Genomic DNA, 18,278 nt, shown 5'->3' with positions numbered 1-18,278 from the left:
GAAGAAAACCAGACACACACCAGTGTCCCCATAGTCCCAGCAGCTAAACCCTACAGCTGGCAGTGCAGTGCCCTGCTGGTCGGTGTGACTGCAGCTCCCACACACATATGGGGGAGCAGGCGTGTGGTCTGACTGTGGCCCCATTCACCAACAAAAAGCTCTCGGGGGCAGCACAGGAAGAAATCCCTGCAGTTCAGTGTGACTACAGCACCCACAGACAGACTGGGGGCAAACTGTGGGTCTCACTGCCAACTCCACCTACCAACAAAAACCTCCCAAGGGACAGGCTGGGAGAGCGCTCTGTAGGTTGGTGCAAGGGCAACCCCAGCAAATGGAATGGGGGTTGGCATCGGGCCCAACTGCCAGATCCACACACCAAGGAAGGCCTTTGTGGACAAGGCAGGGAGAGGGCCCTATAGGTTGGTGAGACTGCAGCTGAGGGCAGGCACCTGTGCTGACTTCTAACACTGCCCAATTGCAAGCCCACAGGGGCCCCAGACCGGTTCCTCAATAGCACAAGGACTAAACCCCACCCAGTGTACCCAAAAAAGGCAAAAGTGGGCCAATGTAACTGACTTGACTGAAGGCAAATGTGGCTCAGCCACAACAGTAGGGCATATACAATCCACATGGGAGACATCCCTGAAGTGCCTGGTTCTGGTGAACCTAATGGTAACCACAAATCAAAAACCTTTGATACACGATAAATAAAGAGAAAGGAATCCAAGCATATTACTAAAGAAAGCCATCAGGCCACAGGGGAACTGAGAAAAAGAAGAAGAAAGGAACCAAGAGGAACTACAAAAACAACCATAACACAAATAACAAGATGGCAATAACTACACACCTATCAACAACTGCTCTAAATGTAAAAAAATTAAATGCTCCAGTCATTTGTGTCAGAAAATACAGGGTGACTGAGAGAGCAAGAGATAAAAGGAGATGCTGCCTTCAGTAGATTCACTTCACACCTCTAGACACATGCAGGTTGAAAGTGACGGGATGGAAAATCATTCATCATGCAAATGGAAGCGAAAAGAAAGTTGCAGTGACAATACTTATATCAGAAACATACACTTTAGTTTTTAAAATGTTTATTTGTGTGTGTTTGTGTGAGAGAGAGAGAGAGTGCGCACGCACACGCACACAAGTGGAGAAGGGGCAAAGTGGGCCCACACTAGCAATGGAAAGCCTGATGTGGAGCTTGAACTCACTAACTGCAAGATCATGACCTGAGCCAAAGTCAGATGCTTAACTGAGCCACCCAGGCACCCCAAACAAAATAAACTTTAAAACAAAGACTAGAAGGTGCCTCATTAGCGCAGTAGGTAGCGCTTCAGTCTCATAAAACAAAGACTAGCAAGAGAGAAAGGGCATGACATACTGATAGAAGGAACAATGCAACAAGAGGACATAACAATTATAAATATTTATGCACCCAATATGGAAACACCTAAGTACATAAAGCAACCATTAATAGACATAAATGAAGAAATTGACAATAACACAATGATAGTAGGGGACCTTAACATCCCACTTACATCAATGGATAGATCATAGAGACAGAAAATCAACAAGGGAACAGTGGCTTTCAATGACACATTAAACCAGGTTGATCTAACAGATATTCAGAACATTTTCACCCCCAAACAGCAGAATACACATTCTTTTCAAGAGCACAAAGAACATTCTCCAAAATAGATCACACGTTATACAGCAAAACAAGTCTCAATAAATTAAAAAAGATTGAAATCATATCATGCATTTTTCCTGTGTATTAAACTAGAAATGAATCACAAGAAAAAAATCTGGAAAGGACACAACACAAATACATGGAGGCTAAATAACATGTTATTAAACAATAAATGGGCCAACCAAGAAATCAAAAAGCAAATAAAAAAATACAAAGAGAGAAATAAAAATGAAAACATAATGGTCCAAAATCCTTGGGGAGCAGCAAAAGCTGTTCTACGGGGGAAGTTTATAGCAATACATGCCTAACTCAAAAAATAAGAGAAATCTCAAATAAACAAGCTAACCTTACACCTAACCTTAAAGCTAGAAAAACAAAAATAAAGCCCAAAGCCAGTAGAAGAAAAAAATAATAAAAATTAGAGAAGAAATAAATTAAGACTAAAAAACAATAGAATAGATCAATAAAACCAGGATCTTGTTCTTTGAAAAGATACACAAAATTGATAAACCTAAAGAGAGAGAGAGAGAGAGAGAGAGAGAGAGAGAAAACTGAAATAAAATCAGAAATAAAAGAGAAGAGGGTGCCTGGGTGGCTCAGTCAGTTGGGCGTCTGACTCTTGGTTTTGGCTCAGGCCATGCTCTCATGGTTCATGGGTTTGAGCTCTGCATAGGACTCTGCACTGGTAGTGCAGAGACTGCTTGGGATTCTCTCTCTCTCCCTCTATCTGGCCTCTCCTGCTCTCTCTTCTCTCTGTCTCTCAAAATAAATAAACATTAAAAAAAGAAATAAAGGAGGAGAGGGGTGCCTGGGTGGGTCAGTCATTTAAGCATCTGACTTCAGCCCAGGTAATGACCTCACAGTTCATGAGTTTGAGCTCCACGTTGGACTCTGTGCTGACAGCTCAGAGTCTAGAACCTGCTTTGGATTCTGTGTCTCCCTCTCTCTCTGCCCCAACCTCACTCATGCTCTGTCTGTCTCTCTCTCTCAAAAATAAAAAAACGTAAAAAAATTTTTAAAAAGAAATAAAGGAGGAGAAATAACAACCAACACTATAGTAATACAAACAATAAGAGAGTATCATGAAAAATTATATGCCAACAAATTGCACAACCTAGAATTAATGGATAAAATTCCTAGAAACATAAAGCTTCCAAAACTGAATCAAGAAGAAATAGAAAGTTTCAATAAACTGATTACCAGCAATGAAATTGAATCAGTAATCAAAAAACTCCCAAAGAATAGAAGTCCAGGAACAGACAGCTTCACAGGTAAATTGTATCAAACATTTAAAGAAGAGTTAATAATGTCTATTCTTCTCAAACTATTCCAAAAAACAGAAAATGAAGGAAAGCTTCCAAATTCATTCTATGTGGTCAGCATTGTCTTGATATCAAAACCAGATAAACACACTATAAGAAAAAAGAGAACTACAGGCCAATATGTCTCATCACAGATATAAAAATTCTCAACAAAATATTAGCAAAACAAATCCAACAATACATTTAAAAAATCCTTCACCACAATCAAGTGGGATTTATTCCCAGGATGCAAGTGTGGCTCTCAATATTTGCAAGTCAATCAACTTAACACATCACATTAACAAGAGAATGGATACAAACCATATCATCATCTCAACTGATGTATAAAAAGCATTTGACAAAATGTAACATCCATTCATGATAAAAACTCTTAACAAAGTAGGTTTAGAGGGAACATACCTCAACATAATAAAGGCCATATATGAAAAGCGCATCGCTAACATCATACTCAACGGTGAAAAACTGAGGATGTCCACTCTTATTGCTTTTTTCAACACAGTACTAGAAGTCCTAGCCACAGCAATCAGACAAGAAAAAGAAATAAAAGGTATCCAAATTAGGAAAGAAGAAGTATAACTCATATTTCCAGATGATATCACACTATATATAATAAATCTTGAAGACTCCACCAAAACTACTAGACCTGAGAAGTGAATTCAGTAAAGTTTTAGGACACAAAATTAATATATAGAAATCTGTTGCATTTCTATACACTAATAACGAAGCAGCAGAAAAAGAAATTAAGAAAACAATCTCATTTATAATTACACCAAAAAAACTAAAATAATAGGAATAGACTCTTAACCAAGGAGATGAAAGACCTGTGCTCTGAAAACTATAAAACACTGATGAAAGAAATTGAAGATGACACAAACAAATGAAAGATATCCCATAGTCATGGATTGGGAGAACCAATATTGTTAAAATGTCCATACCGCCCAAAGAAATCGACAGATTTAATAAAATCCTTATCGAAATACCAAAAGCATTTTTAACATAACTAGAGCAAATAATCCTAAAATGTGTATGGAACCACAAAAGACCCTGAGTAGCCAAAGCAATCTTAAAATAGAAGAAAGCTGGAGGTGTCACAGTCCTAGATTTCAAGCTATACTACAAAGCTGTAGTAATCAAAACATTATGGTACTGACACAAAAATAGACACATAGAGCAATAGAACAGAATAGAGAGTCTAGTAATAAGCCCATGATCTCTATGATAAAAATGCTAGAATATACAATGCAAAAAAGACAATCTCTTAAAAATGGTGCTGGGAAAACTGGATAGCTTCATGTAAAAGAATGAAATTGGACCACTTTCTTATACCGTGCACAAAAATAAATTCAAAATGGTTTAAAGACCTAAATGTAAGACCTGAAACCATAAAACTCCTAAAAGAAAACATAAGCAGTAATTTATTTGATATCAGCAGTAGAAACATTTTTCTAGATATATATCCTCAGGGAGGGATACAAAAGCAAAAATAAACTATTGGGACTACATCAAAGTAAAAAGATTTAGTACAATAAAGGAAAGCATAAATAAAACAAAAAAAAAGCAACCTATTGAATAAAAGAAGGTATCTACAAATGATATATCCAATAAGAGGTTAATATCCAAAATACACAAAGAACTTCTACAATTCAACATCATAAAAACTCAAATAATCCAGCTAAAAAATGAGCAGAGAATCCAAATAGACATTTTTCCAAAGAAGACATACAGATGGCCAAAAGAGACAGGTAAAGATGTTCAACACCATGAATCATTCAGGAAATGCAAATCAAAACCACGATGACATATTGCCTCATAACTGTCAGAATGGCTAGAATAAAGAACACAACAAATAGTAAGTGTTAGCAAGGATGTGCAGAAAAAGGAACAGTCACGAACTGCTGGTGGGAATGCAAACTGGTGCAGCCCCTGTGGAAAAATTACGGAGGTTCCTCAAAAAATTAAAAATGGAATTACTACAGTAATTCTACTGGTGGGTATTTACTGAAAGAAAATTAAATCAGCAATTTGAAAAGATATATATCCATGTATTTATTGCAGCATTATTTATAATAGCCAAAATATGGAAGCAACCCAAGGGTCCATCCATAGATTGGTATGTATATACAATGGAATATTACTCGGCTATAAAAATCAAGTGAAATCTAAACATTTGCAACATGGATGGAGATAGACAGTATAATGCTAAGTGAAATAAGAGTTGGAAAAAGATATACCATATGATTTCACTCATATGTGCTATTTAAGAAACAGAAACAAATGAACAAAGAAAAAAAGAGACAAACAAAAACCAGCCTCTTAAATATAGCAAACAAACTGGTGGTTGCCAGAGGGAGGTGGGTAGGGAGGTAGGTGAAATAAATAAAGGGGATCAAGAGTACACTTGTGATGAACACTGAGTAATATATAGAAGTGTTGAATCATTATAGTGTATACCTGAAGCTAATGTAACACTGTATGTTAATTGTATTTAGATTTTAAAAAATACAAAAAATACATTAAAAAATTTTTAAAGAGATGTCAGTATTGACAACAAAACATAAAATGTGGGGTGGGGAAATAAAATGGTAGAGTTTTGTATGTGATAGAAGGTCAGCTGCTATCAGCCCCACGGAGAATGCTGTTATATCTATAAGATATTTCAAGTAAGCCAACAGGTAACCACAACAAAAGCAAACAAAACAAATCTCAGCTATCATAGGTTCACACAAGATAAAGAGAAGGGAATCAAAGTGTACCATTGTGGGAAATCATCAGTTTACAAAGGGACAGCAAGAGAAGAAGAAAGGAACAGAGGAATACAAAAAAGTAAGGGGGGCACCTGGGTGGCTCAGTTGGTGAAGCGTCTGACTCTTGGTTTTGGCTCAGGTCATGATCTCACGGTTCATGAGTTCAAGCCCCGCATTGAGGGGCACCATTGTGGAGCCTACTTGAGATTCTCTGTCTCCCTCTCTCTCTGCCCCTCCCCCACCCATGCTGTCTCTGTCTCTCTCAAAATAAATAAACTTTAAAAAAACACAAAAGAGCAAGGAAATTAATAAAATGGAATTGGTAAGACCTATCTAACAATAAATACTTTTAATGTAAATGGATTAAATTCTCTAAACAAAGATACAGAATAGCTGCATGGATAAAAAAAAACAAGACCCCTTTATATGCTTCTTATAAAAGACTAACTTCAGCTTCAAGGATATATACAGGCTCAAAGTAAGGGATGGGAAAAGATAGCTCATGCAAGTAGAAACCAAAATAGAGTGGAATAGCTATACTTGTATCAGACAAAATAGATTGCAAGTTTAAAAAGTGTAACAAGAGACACAGAAGGTAACTGTGTAATAATAAAGAAGCTAATTTATCAAGAGGCTATAACAATTGTAAACATATATGCACACAACATCAGAGCACCACATTAAGCAAATACTAACAGGTCTGAAGAAAGCAATGTACAATAATATAATAGCAGGGGACTTCCATATGCCATTTTCAACAATGGATAGATCATCTAGACAGTCAATAAGGGAAAGTTGACCTTGGACTATACTTTAGACCAAATGAAACATGTTAGGTTAAAAAAAAAAGTCTCAGCAAATGTAAAAAGATTGAAATCATACTAAGTATATTTTATGACCACAATAGTATGAAACTAGATCAATTACAGGAGGAAAACTGGGAAATACACAAATATGTGGACATTAAACAACACACTTGAAAAACCACGGGTGAAAGATGAAATCAAAAGGAAATTAAAAAAATATCTTGATGAGCACTGGGTGTTGTATGTAAGTGATGGATCACTAAATTCTACTCCTGAATTCATATTATACTATGTTAAATAAATAAAATAAATTGGATTTAAATAAAATAAATTTTAAAAATATCTTGAAACAAATGAAAAAGGAAACACAATATAACAAATTTATGGGATGCAGCAAAAACACTTCAAGAAGGGGAGTTTATAGTGATAAATGCCCCCATTAAGGGAAAAGAAAGGTCTCAAATAATCAACCTAACTTTATATGTCAAGCAACTAGACAAAGAAGAACAAACTATATCCAAAGTTAGCAGAAAAATGGAAATAACAAAGATCAGAGCAGAAATAAGTAGAGACCAAAAAAAAAAAAAAACAGTAGAAAAGATCAACAAAACTAAGAACTGTTGCTTGAAAAAATAAACAAAATTGATGAAACTCTAACTAGACTAAGGAAAAAGAATACTCAGACTACTAAAATCAGAAATGTGTGGACATTACTGCAGATTCTACAGAAATGTAAATGACCATAAGCGACTGCTGTGAACAATTATAGACCAACATATTTGACAATCTAGAAGAAATAAATTCCTTAAACATTATCATCTACTGAGACTAAACCAGGAAGAAGTAGAAAATATGACAGACTAAAAATGAGTCAGGCGACTGAGTCAGTAAGCACAAATCTCTCATCAAAGAAAAGCCCAGGAATAGATGGCTTCATTAGTTAATTCCAGCAAATATTTCAAGAAGAATTAATGACAATCCTTTTCAAACTCTTCCAAAAAACTGAAGAGGAGGAAACTCCCAAACTCATTTTACAAGGCCAGCGTTATCCTGATACCAAAGTCAGAAAAGCACACTACAAGAAGTGAAAACTACAGGCCATATCCCTGAAGAGCAGATGCAAAAATTCTCAACAACATACTAGTAAAGCTGAATTCAACAGCATATTAAAAGGATCACACATGATAATCAAGTGGGATGTAAGGATGGTTCAACATATGCAAAGCAATAAATGTGAAACACATTAATAAAATGAAAGACAAAAGTCATATGATCATCTCAATATATGCAGGAAAACATTAACAAAATACAACATCCCTTCTTAATAAAAACTCTCAACAAATTGGATATAGAGAGAACATACCTCAACATAACAAAGGCAATATATAACAAGCCTACAGCTAACATCATACTCAATAGTGAAAGGTTGATAGTTTTCCTGTACGATCAAGAACAAGACTAGAGTGCCCATCCCACTCTCGCCATTCCTACTCCATGCAGTACGGGACTCCTAACCAGAGTAATCAGGCAAGAAAAAGAAATAAAAGGCATCCAAATCAGAAAGGAAGACATAAAATTGTCTCTGCTTGCTGATATGACCTTGAATATAGAACTTCCTAAAGACACCACCAAGAAACTGTTAGAAATAATCAACAAATTCAATAAAGTTGAAGCATATGAAATCAACATGCAGGAATCAGTTGTATTTCTATACACTAACAATAAACAATCTGAAAAAGGAAGAAAATAAGCGCATTTACAATAGCATCAAAAACAATAAAATACTTAGTAATAAATCTAACCAAGGAAGTGAAAGATCTATACACCAAAAGCTATAAGACATTGAAGATGACCCAGATAAATGGAAATATATTCCATGTTCATAGGTTAGGAGAGTTAATATTGCCACAGTATCTATACTACCAAAACCTATAGATTCAATAAAATCCTATCAATTTCCAATGGCATTTTTCCCCCACAGAAACAGAGGAAACAATTGTAAAATGTGTGTGGAACCACAAAAGACCCCCAATAGCCAAATCAGTTTTGAGAAAGAACAAAGCCGGAGGCATCACACTTCCTGATTTCAAAATATATTACAAAGCTATATTAATGAAAACAGTATGGTGTTGTTATTAAAAACAGACACAAAAACCAATGGAACAGAATCAAGTGTCCAGAGATAAACCCACACACTTATAGTCAACCAGCATTTGACAAGGGAGCCACAAATACTAAATGGGGAAGGAACAGTCTCTTCAGTAAATGGTGTTAGAAAAACTGGATGTCCATGTGAAAAAGAATGAAATTAGAATACTATCCTACCCCACTCAAAAAATTAACTGAAAATAGAGTAAGGACTTACACGTAAGACAAAATACAGTAAAATTCCTACAAGAAAACATAGGTGAAAAATCTCCTTGACCTTAGTTTTGACAATGATTTTTTAAAATATGGCACCAAAAGAACAAGCAACAAAAATAAAAATTGACAAGTAGGATCACATCAAACTAAAAAGTTTCTGCACATCAAAAGAAGCAATCAACAAAATGAAAAGCTAACATACAGAATAGGAGAAAATTTTTGCCAACCTTATATATGATAAGGGGTTAATATCCAAAATATATGAAAGTCATACAACTCAATATCAAAAAACAAAAAACAAACAAACAAAACCCCAATCTGATTATAAAATTGGCAAAGTACCTAAAAAGACATTTCTCCAAAGAAGACATACAGTTGGTATGGTACATGAAAAGGTGCTAAACATCACTGATCATCAGGGATATAATGACATATGACCCCACAACTGTTAGAATGGATATGATAAAAAAATAAAGACAAGAAATGACAAATACATGTTGGTAAGAATGTGGAGAAAAAGGAACCATTGTGCACTGTTGGTGGGAATGTAAATTGGTACCGATAGTATGGAAAACAGTGTGGAGGTTCTTTTACAAGTTAAAAATAGAACTACCATGTAATCCAGCAATCCTACTTCTGGGTATATTCCAAAGGAAAATAAATCATTATTTGAAGAGTTATCTGCACTCCCATTTTTTTTAATGTTTATTTATTTTTGGGAGAGAGACAGAGAGAGACAGAGACAGAGCATGAGTGGGGGAGGGGCAGAGAGAGAGTGAGACACAGAATCCAAAGCAGGCAGGCTTCAGGCTGAGCTGCCAGCACAGAGCCTGACACAGAGCTCAAACTCATGAGCTGTGAGATCATGACCTGAGCTGAAGTTGGACATTTAACTGACTGAGCCACCCAGGTGCCCCACTGCACTCTTATGTTAACTGCAGCATCATTCACAATAACCAAGATATGGAAACAACCTAAGTGACTATCAACTAATGAGTGGATAAAGAAAATGTAGTAAATCTATACAATAGAATATCATTCAGCCATATAAAGAAGGAAATCCTGCTATTTGCAACAACATGAATGGACCTGGAGGGCATTATGTTAAGTGAAATAAGTCAGACCAAGAAGGACACTATATGACTTCCCTTATATATGGAATCTAAGAACTTCAAACTCATAGAAACAGAGGGTATATTGATGTTTACACCAAGGGTTTGGAGCTAGGGGACACAAGGAGATGTTGGCCAAAGTGTACAAACTTTTAGTTATAAGCTAATTAAGTTCCAGGATCTAATGTGTAGCATGATGTATTGTACAAGAAAATATGTACAACATAATGATGTATTGTACAAGAAAAAGAAAAAAGACATGGAAGATAGTAGCAGGTAAGTGAAGGAAGAAAAGAGTTTCAAGAAGAAATAAGTCATCTCCCACATTTATATGTGGTACAGTGGTCAAGTGCTAAGAGGACTAAAAAATATCCTATTAAACTTGGCAAACTTTCAGTGACTTTACCAAGCTATTTAAGTAAATAGACAGATAGTATGTAGCGAGTACTGGGATAGAGTGATGAAGCCAAACAGTGTCACCATGAATTCAGGAAAGATAGCAGCCTGAGCATGACCTCCTCCTGGATTCTTCTCCCTTCCTTTTCTCTGTTCTAATGAGAGACAGAGAGACAGAGAGAGAGGGAAAATAAATCAAGAGTCTAGATGATAACATGGTACCTGTTCCATGAATTCTCCTCCTCAGAGTCAGAACTCAGGTTTGGGGGCAAACAGAGTCAATAGGTTTGGAAAGCCCAGTGCTCAAGCAGTGCTCAGCAGGGCCTGGTGCTTGAGGTTTAATCCACTGCAATCTTTGTCTTGAAATTATTAATAAATTTATCTTTGAACTTGTATTTTATATGTGAATTATGATGGGACAATGAAGCGCGCACTTGGGAGCTTTGGCTGGTGCAGTCCTGACTCCTATTCCTGTCTGCCTTCACAGGACAGGTTCTTGGTACCTCACTCCTCCATTCCCTGGTACCTTGGGTTCCACCTGGTCTTGGCCTCCTCACTTCCCTGTCCTGAAAATGCTTCTGCCTTCACCCTGGGCAATGGCCAGGGCTCAGGTGTGGGAGGGTCAGTGTAGGGTATATGAAACTTGTGGCATCTGGAGTAAGGCATGGCAGCAGCTGGCCCCTGCCTCACCAGGTGGCAGCACTGTGCTGTGGCAGATGGAGGCCTTGTCTCCACAGGAGTGAGTGTCTTGCCCACCCCCAATCAGGGTACTTAGTGTGTTCAAGTGATAAGTTGCAGTACCCTTGGAGGTTACTCATCTGCTATAGGTCAAGATGACTAGACCCACTGTAAGGAAAGATACCAGGCTTGACTTCTTCAGATGCCACCCCTGACTGGGGCATGAGGTGTTGGTCCAATGGCTGTTGACAGGGGAAACCTGGCAGAAAGTGAACTGCACACATGCTGAATTGCCAAGTGATTATGAGGGTCTGCAGTTGGCCCAAGAGTATTCTCATGTCCACGGGAGCATGACGTTAAATATAAATAAAAGCACGAAGACCAGTAGAGAGTGACTGGGGAAGAAAGGGAATGCTTTATATTTAAAACTTTTAACACTATTTTTCTTCTGATTTTTTAACAAGAGTCTTCATACAGCCCAACAAATTACAAAGGCAGTTCTGGATGCAATAATGCAAAAAATGGGAGCATATACCGTGGCAGTTGCCTCTAGACAGGATTTTAGTGAATACAAATTTAAAAATTTTTTAATGTTTATTTATTTTTGAAAGAGAGAGAGAGTGTGACTGGGAGAGGGGCAGAGAGAGAGGGAGACACTGAATCTGAAACAGGCTCTAGGCTCTGAGCTGTCAGCACAGAGCCCGATGCTGGGTGTGAACCCATGGACCATGAGATCATGACCTGAGTTGAAGTCAGATGCTTAACCAGCTGAGCCGCCCAGATACCCCTAGTGAATACAAATTTTAGACACAGATGATAAGAGAATTAGCAAACTGAAATTAAAACAAAAATAGTCTACAATGAGTCATGGAAAACAAAATGATAGAAAATATGAAAATATTTCAAGAAGGACAGAATGAAAAGGTGACATATATTTTCTTATGAAAATCTAAAGAGAAAGAATAAAATGAGAGAATCAATATTTGAAAAGATAATGACTGGTTTTTCAGAATTAATGAAAGACCCTAATCTTCAGATTCAGAAACTGCAATAAACCACATGTAGGATAGATTTTTTGAAAAACCTATAATAGTGAAACACCAAAGGCAAGGTAAGGCATTAAACAGAAAATACAGACAACCTAAAAGATAAAACTATTAGACAGTGGACTTTACAATTGCAATAGTAGGACCCAGCAGACAATTATTTTATTTTATTTTATTTTATTTTATTTTATTTTATTTTATTTTACTATTAGGAAGCTATTTATTAAATATAATTTATTGTCAAATTGGCTTACATACAACACTGAGTGATCATCCCAACAAGTGCCCTCCTTAATGCCCATCACCCATTTTCCCTCCCTTCCCCCTCCATCCCTGCCCCCTCCACTGCCACCATCCACCCTCAGTTTGTTCTCTGTATTTAGCAGACAATAATTTTAAAGTCTTGGGAGAAAACAGCAACCAACCCAGAATTGTATTTTCAGAGAAACTATTTTTAAGAACGAGGATAAAATAGGGGTACCTGGGTGGCTGAGTTGGTTAAGTGTCCGACTTAAGTGTCCAGTTAAGAGCCAACTTTCAGCTCAGGTCATGATCTCATGGTTTGTGGGTTTGAGCCCCACGTCAGGCTCTGTGCTGACAGCTCAGAGCCTGGAGTCTGCTTTGGATTCTGTGTCTCATTCTTTCTCTGCCCCTCCCTTGCTTGTGCTGTCTCTCTCTGTCTCTCAAAAATAAATAAATGTAAAAAAAAAAAAAATTAAAAAAAGAGGTATAATGTCAGAGTAAAGTATTCTAAAGATTGTTGTATTGTTCAAGAGAATAATAAATGTATTGATTAAATTTAGACTTGATACATCTAAAATTACTGGAGTATCATGTAAGATAGACATACAATTCATAATTTCTAAACAAGTATGAAAGAAAATTAAATCAGGAAAAAAAGAAAGTCAAGGAAAAAGAAGAAAAGAACTGACTAGAATGAAAATATTGACCAAGGCATGATTAGGGTTAAAACATGCTAAAGACATAAAGGGTATTAAGCAAGTAAATGGAAAGCACATTAAATTTTTTTCATAAATATAAACTTAAGTAATCACAACAAACATAAATGCTCCAAACTGCCCAATTAAAAGCCAAAGATTGTCATTTTAGAAAACAGAATATCCAGTTTCAAGGCATTCATTAATGAAACACTTAAAATATAAGTTTATAGAAAACTTGAAAATCAATGGATAAAGACCCATGAATATATTAACATAAAATAAAACAGAACATGAGGCAACAAAAGAAAAAGTATTACAGGTGAGAAGCAAGATCACTACAAACAAAGTTTCAATTCTTCAAAAAGGCTCAGTAATTCCAAAGTTATATACACATAAAAGATAACCTCAAAATATGAAACAAAAACTTAGGTACCTATGAGGAAAAGTGACATATCTACCATCCTAGTGGGACATTTGGCAGAGCCCTCTCATTAATTGATAGATCAAGCCGACAATGAGTCAAGTAAGCACACAGAAGATCTGAACTTACCAAATCTGATCTACTAATTCTGTGATTATAATATTTGACCCAACAATAAGAAAATGTATTTTCTATGGGTACACATGGGACATTTATAAAAACTGACTAGATGCTAGGTCAAAAATTTCCTCCAGCAATTCTTATCCCAATACAATCAGGTTATAATTAAAAACACTCATAGGTTTGTAAATTGAAAAATGTATTTTAAAAAAGATTTTGAGAGAAAGAGGGCACCAGTGGGGGAGAGGGGTAGAGGGAGATGGAAAGAGAGATTCTCAAGTAGGCTCCACACCCCGCACAGAGCCTGACATGGGGCTTGATCCCATGACTGTGAGATCATGACCTGACCCGAAATCAAGAGTCAGATGTTTAACCAACCGAGCCACACAGGCACCCCCAAAAATGCATTTCTAACTAACTCATGGGTCAAACAAATTGTAGCGAGGATTAGAAAATTATTTCTGAGCAATAAAAAAAAAAATCACAGGAGGTATTTGCAATACTTGTTGAATACAGTTACAGAAGTACTTAGAAGAAAAGTGATTGCCTTAAACACGCACATTAGAAAAAAAGAGAGCCTCATGCCTAATGGGCTAAATAGCCAATTTAAGTTTTAGAAAAACAAACTCAAGGAAATCATGGAAAATATGGGTCAAAATGAAATAGACTGCAATAGACAAGCTCAAAAAGCCAAAAGTTGGTTCTCTGAAAATACTAATAAAAGAGGAATACCACAAGGACATGGAAACAAAGGAAGGCACAAATAAAATTATTAGAAATGTTAAAACAGAAGTGTAACACTACAACCACCTCAGAGACTAAAACTCATAAGAGGATATTACAGACAACTTTATGATATTAAAGTTGATATTAAGATGGCTAACTGAAGACATGAATAAATTTCTGGAAAAGTACTACTTACAGAAATGGATTTTACAAGAATTGTAATTCCAAAATAGCACTATAACCATTAAAAAATGGAATTAACACTTAGGAAATCTACCCCCCCCACACACACATATGAAATCCAGACCCAAGTAAACTTCCGTGCAAGCTTCCATCAAGTACTTAAGGAACATATACTTCCAATGTTACACAAAATCTCTCAGAATAGAAAAGAATGACCACTCCTAACTTCCCTGATGAGTCTAGCACAATCCCGATACCAAATGCAGAAAATGTTAGCATGAGGGAAGTAAGACCACAGGCCAAACTCACTCATGAAATTCACACCAAAAAAATCTGAACACAGTATTAACAAAGAAAATTCATCAATGTAAATGAAAGAGAATTCATCAAGAATTCTGGAGTAGTTGGAATCTGGAATCGTTGGCTTATTCCAGAAATACAAGGTTAGTTTAATATAGAAACATTAATAACTATTTTTCATCATTAACATAGTAAAACAGAAAAACCATATGAACTCTGAAGTGCAAGTAGAAAAACTTTAAACGAATTTCAACACTGATTCATACACAAAATTCACCACCAACTTGGAATAAAAGGGAAGTTCCTCAACTGGGTAAAGGTTAATCCATAATTTGTAATAAATATTCTGCAAAATTAGTGAAATGAGAGCCTCCCTTTTAAAATCAGGAATAAGACAAGGAGGCCTGCTTTCACCCTTCTAGGAAACATTGTGTTTGAATATTCTAGCAAAGCAGTCAGAATAAAAGAAAGAAAAGCCATACTTATTTGGAAAGGGGTAAAGAAAACCATCAGTATTTGCAGGTGATAGGATTTGTAAAAACTCCAAGAGAATATATAAGTAAATTGTTAGAATTAATATAAGAATTTAGCAAGATTGTTGAATACAAAAATCAATATTCAAAAGTAAATTGTGTTCTATACAACAAGAAGCTCTGGTTAGAAAATATAGAAAATGTAGCTTTAAAAAACTGAGTGTAGTAGAGACAAAAATATAAAGCATCTAGGAATAAGTCTAATAAAAATGTCCAGGCACTTTTATGAAAAACTGCAAAATTTTTTTGGCAGACATATAAAAAGACCTAAATAAATGGAAGGTTATGTATTATTCTTGAGCTGAAACTCTCCAAATTGATTTAAATATGGAGACAAATTATAGGAATCCCTACTAGAGTTTTTGTGGAATTTGACAAACCAATTCTAAAATTTCATAGAGAGGAGGGGCGCCTGGGTGGCGCAGTCGGTTAAGCGTCCGACTTCAGCCAGGTCACGATCTCGCGGTCCGTGAGTTCGAGCCCCGCGTCAGGCTCTGGGCTGATGGCTCAGAGCCTGGAGCCTGTTTCCGATTCTGTGTCTCCCTCTCTCTCTGCCCCTCCCCCGTTCATGCTCTGTCTCTCTCTGTCCCAAAAATAAATAAAAAACGTTGAAAAAATAAATAAATAAATAAAAATTAAAAAAAAAATAAAATTTCATAGAGAGGAAAAATAGGCCAGAGGAAAAACAGACAAAGCTAAGAGACTCATGAAGAAGAACGAGACTTGGGGTCAGAGTGGGCCAGGGATTTGCACTGTCACTCATCAAGATTTGAAATATGAAATTATAGTAATAAAGATAATGTAGTGTTTATTAAGCAGACAAACAGATCAGCTGAACAGTAGAGCCAGCTGGGAAGAAACACATGCATGCATGGAAAATCGATGTATGATAAAGCAGGCACTACAGGTAAATACATTATTCAATAAATGGGTCTGATTAGATTAATTATTCACATGGAAAAAATAAAATTGGATCCCTATCTCCAAGTATATACAAAAACTAACTCCAGATGGATTAAGGACCTAACTGTGGAAGTCAAAACTATGTGGACCTTTCAGGAAACAACACAGGAGGCTATTATTATGAACTTGGAGGAAAAGATTCCTTAAATTGATTTAAAAAGGCACAAACCAATTAAGGTAAGGGCTGGCAAATTCATCTATAATAGCAAGGACCTCTGTTGTCAATAGAGATCATAAGAAGTGAAACGTTGCATAAACTGGGATAAATTCTTTCTATATATATATATATATTGAAATATATAAATAATGTCCTAGTCATTAGAATGAAATCTTATAAATTATTCTGAAACAAAAATAACTCAAAAATGGGTAAAAATCCTCATTTAACAGAAAGGGAAGAAAAATTCTTCATGAAAAAATGAAAATATGCTCAATAGTAATTAGGGAAATGCAAATAAAAAGCACAGTGACATAATTTCACATCTACTAGATTGTAAAATTAAAGTCAGATAATACTGAGTATTGGTGAGGAAGTAGCACAATGGGAACATTCATCTGCTGCTGGTGTAGATGTAGCCCACGGCTGGTGTAGACGGAGATTTGAACGATCTTTTCAAGAGGCATTTAGGCATTACCTAGTAAACTTGAACAAATGCATATCCTACTTTTAGCCAACTGTACTTTTAGGTCTATATCCTAGATAAACTTTTGTTCATGTGCATCAGAATGGGATTTGCTAAACAATAATGTACATACAATGACTACAGGATCTTGTTCAAATGCAGGTAATGATCTAGGAGGTCTGGAATGAGGCCCCAGATTCTGCATTTCTAAGTAGCAGATTCTACGGTACTGGTAATGTTCTCTTCCTTGACTTGTGTGATGAATACATGAGTATTAGTTGCATTTTACTCTGTAAATGGTATTTTTACAGGTGATAAATTGTGTACATTTTTACCACTTACGTAACAGAAAAACACTTAGCTCCCACTGAGCTGTCTCTTTGGGCTTAACTGTCCCCCCTAGATAGGTGCTGCTTCTTCCGATTTTGTTTTCATGATTCATGACCAGATCAGAGCAGTTTGGAAGCCCATATCTGTCACTAGCTCTTGGGGCTCAGTGTGTGTGAGTGAGATTGGAAACTCGTGAAACTGACTATCAATGCTTTTTCAATGCTTTTTTTTTTGGCAGATTGCCTTCTCTGATGGCCCCCCCTGGTCTCTGCTTGGAGGAAGCAGAAAATAACCCATGTGGCCAGAGAGGAAGGTTCTGTTCTCCAATTCTGCTGTACAGGGAATTTTTATCTCCAAATTAGCCTTTGTCTGTTTCTCAGTTGGTTTCAAACCCACAGGAGAAAGCTGGTGATTGGCATATCTGAAATCCCCAACTAGGACTGTCCTAGTTCAGGTTCAGGAGTAGCAGAGACTCCATCCTTGCTTCTTGGTAAGAGTCTGGGAAGGTGGCAGTATTTCTGAGAGGAATGGAACGTGCACTCCTTGAAGGGTTTGCTAAAATCTAGTTATCAGGGCTTCTAGTCCAAAAATTGCATATACACTGCAGAGCCATCTGACTTCTAAGGGACCACGTGAACCAAGACAACTATCGGCAACAACCACTTCCGCTTTCCAGAAGACACGAGTATTCTGCTGGCGACTGCCTGGGTCATGTGTCAGTCCTCAAGTAATCCCTGTGGCCAATGAAATGCGAGGCTGTTGAGTCCTCTGGGGAGCAGGAGCCACATAAGACAGTTCCCTGTATCCTATTCAGGACTTAGGATATTGCCTTCACTGTTGCACTGAAAAATATTCTGATTCATTGATGGTTTTAACTTATCAGATGATTTTCTAATGCACTTAATTATTTTCTCCTGTGCCAGTTTTCTCTTTTTAGTTATTTTCATTCACTCTCATGTTAATATGGGTTGGAGAAA

At 36.5% G+C, this 18,278-nt stretch overlaps 1 protein-coding gene across 2 annotated transcripts in view; it reads right to left on the bottom strand.

The window, feature by feature from the left end:
• CATSPERE (catsper channel auxiliary subunit epsilon) overlaps positions 1-18,278 on the bottom strand; it is a 196,699-nt gene that overhangs the window by 147,103 nt on the left and 31,318 nt on the right. The window lies entirely within an intron of this gene.

Source organism: Herpailurus yagouaroundi, unplaced genomic scaffold (genome assembly GCF_014898765.1).
Source record: "Herpailurus yagouaroundi ecotype Mexico unplaced genomic scaffold, PumYag 205, whole genome shotgun sequence".
NCBI lineage: Eukaryota > Metazoa > Chordata > Mammalia > Carnivora > Felidae > Herpailurus > Herpailurus yagouaroundi.
The sequence above is the reverse complement of the archived record's forward strand: the minus strand, read 5'-3'. Positions and strand labels throughout refer to the sequence as shown.